General features: G+C 34.7%; 1 long non-coding RNA gene across 1 annotated transcript in view; it reads left to right on the top strand.

The window, feature by feature from the left end:
- LOC103370179 (uncharacterized) overlaps positions 1–3,542 on the top strand; it is an 11,834-nt gene extending 8,292 nt beyond the window's left edge. The window contains exons 2-3 of the long non-coding RNA XR_520875.1: positions 1,714–1,905; positions 3,117–3,542. This is a non-coding gene — a long non-coding RNA (uncharacterized LOC103370179). The remainder of the gene's footprint in view (positions 1–1,713; positions 1,906–3,116) is intronic.
- The last annotated feature ends 1,114 nt before the right edge of the window (positions 3,543–4,656 follow it).

The raw sequence follows: 4,656 nt of genomic DNA, 5'->3' as shown, positions 1-4,656 counted from the left end.
AACCACATTTGCCAGTGCTTTAATGAAATTATATGGATGTCTTTATAGTGCATTATTTCTTTTAAAAAAAAATAAATAAAATAAATAAATAAATACACGTTTTTTATTGTATTTATTTATTTATACAAAAAGTAATTTTCTCCATTTTATTTTTTGCATTATTCAAATCAACTTAAATATGTAATTATTTTACAGATGGTTGGCAAGATTTAAAGGAAAAATTATGTACATTAAGGACTAAAAGTTATTATTCTTATTTTACAGATTTCCTATTTTGCAAAATTACATATATAATATCTTGTGATTTTTTTAAAGTAATAATTTACATATTGACTATAAAAAACAAAGCAAAAAAAAAAAAAAAAATCAAACAAACAAACAAAAAAAAACACAGGCCAAAAGTGTACGTAATGCCCACATCATAAATCAGTATCTTTATGAATGGTAATGTGGTCTTTTACAACCTTTGACCATAAATTTACTGTATTTAAATCCACAGATATTTAAAGATATTTAGTTTGGGATTGTTATATATTCTACTGTGATCTTGCAGGATTTAAAAAAAAAAAAAAGAATTAAATTTTTTTTTGACAGTACGTTAATTATTTGATATAAATAAACTGTGAGGAGGAAATGTGTGGTTCTCAGAAAAGCAGGTGTGACTCCTCCCATGGAAATATGTCAACTATGAGATACTTTCATAAAAATGAGGAATGCATGGCACTGTGCTGCCAGCAGCACTTTACAAATGTAAACTGTTATTTTACAACCAGTGACCAAAAAACGAATCTAAAAATGCTCCTTATTTTGCAGATCTTTGCGCTTATTTTCAATTTTTGTAGCATTCCATCAATATGTTTTTAAAGATGCATATTATTTGTATTACTGATTGAATATGAATAAACTTTGTGAGGAGTCTGGCCGTGCTGTCGGTGGTATTTAAGGGGTGCAGGTGTGACTCCTCCCCCTGAAACACTTCAGCTATGAGACATTCACATAAAAATAAATAATACACGGAGTCATTCGGCATGTTCACGTCGTTTCCCTGCACTCGGTCCAGAAGGATCTGCTCTGATACGCTGCTGCTCAGTCTTCACCCCGACTCTCCCACACCGTCCAACCCACACACATCAGCTGAAACTGGATCTGCCTAATGGTCTGGAATACCCCTGTTTGGGCTGATCATCACTCCAATTTTCTTTTCAAATGTGCAGTTTTGATAAAACCGCAGGCCGGTGTGATGTGACGGGGGGGAGCTGGAGAAGGAGGAGGGTGTAAACATTGGGGTTGCTATGGAGGCGGCAGCATTAAAGAAGTTGCGAGCGAGGAAAAGCCAGTTTGTGTGTGTGTGTGTGTGTGTGTGTGTGTGTGTGTTTTTTTGCAGACTTGGAGTTGACCTTCTCACCACAGAGGATGTGGGAGTGAAGGGGGAAAGAGACAACTCTGCTCTTCGTGTCTTAAAAGCAGCCTCTCGATCAGATAAAAAGACACCAATAATAAACAGTGGAAGAATCTGGGCTCGTTGTACCTTTGGATGCCTTCCTCCTGCATGAAGAATGTGGAGGAAGCCTGTTATCGTTGCTCCGTTATCAAATACTAATACAGCAGCTGCAGGCCCTCACATATTTCTGCCACTCAGGGCTGCAGCTCGACCATTTCCTCATTTTTGGCTTCTCTAATTTATGCATCTCTACCCTTCTGGTTTCCCAACAGGCTGAATCCAGTGGAATAATGCTGGTTTGCTTTGAAGCTGAAATAGCCCTGGGCAGAACCAGACTGACCGGACCCGGCTCACTATGACTCCACAGTCTGTCTGCGAACCCCGAACCTTCACCCCTGACACCGGACAGACTGCTGACGTCAGCGTTCACAGGGAGGCGGGAGGTTGTTGGGTTTGACGTCGGGGTGAGCGAGAGGCCACGTTCACCCAGGAATGCTCTTAAAAACCGAGATAATCAGCCGCTCATAACAATGCTCTCAGGTTTTATCTGTGCAGGCGGCTACATGGGCACTTTTGTCCTCTGCACTACAAAAAAAAAGAAAGTCATTTTTACAACTATTGACTGTTGCTCTACAGATTTTCAGTTTTTGTTAAATTACAGAAAATGACCAGTAAAATCACAGAAAAAGGTATAAATTTACATGTTAACAAAACTGTAAAATAATAATAATAAAAATCTACACATGCAAATTTGTTCTTTACAATGTATGACTATGAAATTCCCTTTTTTTTTTAATTTTTTGTTTTTTTACAGTTTTACAATCAGGAAAACAATTTACAATTTTACAGATATTTGCCTTAATTTTATAGAAAAAACATGTTTATAATCTTTTTTTAAAGCAGTTACGTCACAAATTTTCTCCTGTTTAAAATACCTTAAATAAATATTAAAATTAGTTAAAAAAAAACAAAAACTTTACACTTTAAACCAAAAAAAATATCTGAAATTTAAGGATTAAAAATAAAAATAAAATCATTTTCTTAATTGTTATTTAACAAATTGTTCCTGTTTTGTTAAATTACAGACAACACTCAGTAAAATCACAAAAAAATATGAATTAAAAAAAAATCTAAATTACAATATATCATTATTTTGCCGATATTTATCAGTATGTGATAGAAAATGTGAGTATATTACGGACTAAAAAATGGTCGATTTTTTAAAGGATTACAGATTTTCCCAGTTTGTTAAATTATGCATCATAACTAATAAAACTGCAGAAGAAGTATTAATTTGCATACTGACGGTAAAAACAAGATGATAAAACGAGCCAAAGCTGTGAGTATTGTTCACATCAGTTCATATTTTTACAAATAGTAATTTATTCCTTTACAGTGTTTGACCACAACATTACACAGTTTTTACAGCATTTAAATCAGCTAAAAATATCGTGTTTCACAGATATTTGTGGGCATTTCCCTCTGTATTTACAGTTTTTTAGCATTACAGTATTCCACTGTACTTTTTTTGACACCCTTACTGCCGGATTTTGACTTTTTTCCCTTCAGATTTTTATTTACAGTGTGTTTTACCTCTCCTCACCCTGTCTCTCTCTCTCTCTCTCTCTCTCATTCATGCTTCATCTCTTTTTCTTCTTTTTCCTCCTCTCTCCAGGGCTTTTGGCCGTCTGTCATCGTCTGAAAGAGCATCAGGTTCTCTGGCAGACTGTGCAGAACTCAGGGGCATGGAAACCGCCCAAACACTCGCTCATGCACACACTTGAAGATCAGCCCAGCGTGAATAAAAAGTGTGATACAACCCAAACAAACACGCGTTAACCTGAACGCCGCCGCAGCAGCACCGAGCTCCTGCAGGAAATTGCTGAGGGCACAGGAAACCCACAGTTGAACGTGGGTTCTCACGGTGTGTTAAAGAACCCTGACCGGGAGAACAGCACTCAGTGGTACCACATCCAGAGGCGAAGCCAAGAGCAGGCCACGGCCAGCCAAGTGCAGGAGGTCGCTGGAGCCATGGCATCGGTTCAAAAGGTCTCCGGGGACTGATAAAGTCCATAAAAAAAATCAATCTGGCAGCAAAGGTGCCAGAAAAAATATGTTAAAACACTGTGGAATAGTGTAACATTCAAAAACAGTATTTAAAAAAAAAACTGTAAAAAAAAACAACAAAATAAAACAAAACACAAAAACAGTATAAAAAAAGCAAAAAAGCAAATATATGTAAAATAAAACTCGTTAGCAGATTTCGATACAGCAAAGCACGACAGCTTTACATTCAAACTAACTTGTAAAAACACAGACTTCTGAGTCAACATTCAAGGAAGTTTATCTGTCATGCCAGCTCACATTCACATGTTCTAGTATGAAATAAATATTCAGGTCCCGGTTTTTAAGAAAAAGCCTCATAAATAATAAGTAAAATGAAAACAAGAGCAAAATATAAGTAAAAATACAACAATGTAAGTGTAAAGAGTAAAGAGTGGGCCGATGTTATGAATAGTTTTAGCTTATTTTTTACAGTCAGCATGTAATTTGGCCAGGACGCCCTTGTAAAAGAGGTTTTTAATCTCAGTGGGTTTTTCCTGGTTAAATAAAGGTTAAATAAATAAAAACATAAAAATAAAAATAAATTCACTTTCCCCCTCTGTAATCTCACTAGATATTGTTTGTAATTTAGAAAAATTAGGGAAATTTGTACAATAACAAAAGCAAAAAAGATTATTATTATTTTTTTTTTAGCTCATTAAAATGCAGTAAAACGTTGTAATCTTTTGTAAAAGGGCAAATTGTCATTTGTAAAAACACAAATGTGGACTGATGTATCGTTTTCTTTTACACTCCACACGTAAATCAATACACTTTTCTGTGATTTTATTTAACACATAACGGAAAACCCTAAAACAAAAGTTAAAAAGTTATTTACCATTTCCAGTCTTATTCTGCATATTTTCCTTCCACATAATGACAAATATTTGTAACATCATAATTGTTTTTCCTGATTTAAATACTGTAAATCAATGGATTTTTGTTTTTGCATTTTTAGCTGGTTTAAATCCAGTAAAACAGTTTTAAGTCATTCAACTTTGTTGGAAACATCTAAATTATTACTTGTAAAAATACAAATGTGGACATTATTTACAGTTTTAGCCTGTTTTTTAAGGGTTTACATGTAAATTAACACTTTTTTCTGTCATTTT

This window comes from Stegastes partitus, unplaced genomic scaffold (genome assembly GCF_000690725.1).
Source record: "Stegastes partitus isolate 25-593 unplaced genomic scaffold, Stegastes_partitus-1.0.2 Scaffold1382, whole genome shotgun sequence".
Taxonomy (NCBI): domain Eukaryota; kingdom Metazoa; phylum Chordata; class Actinopteri; family Pomacentridae; genus Stegastes; species Stegastes partitus.
This window is presented reverse-complemented; position numbering and strand designations above follow the sequence as displayed.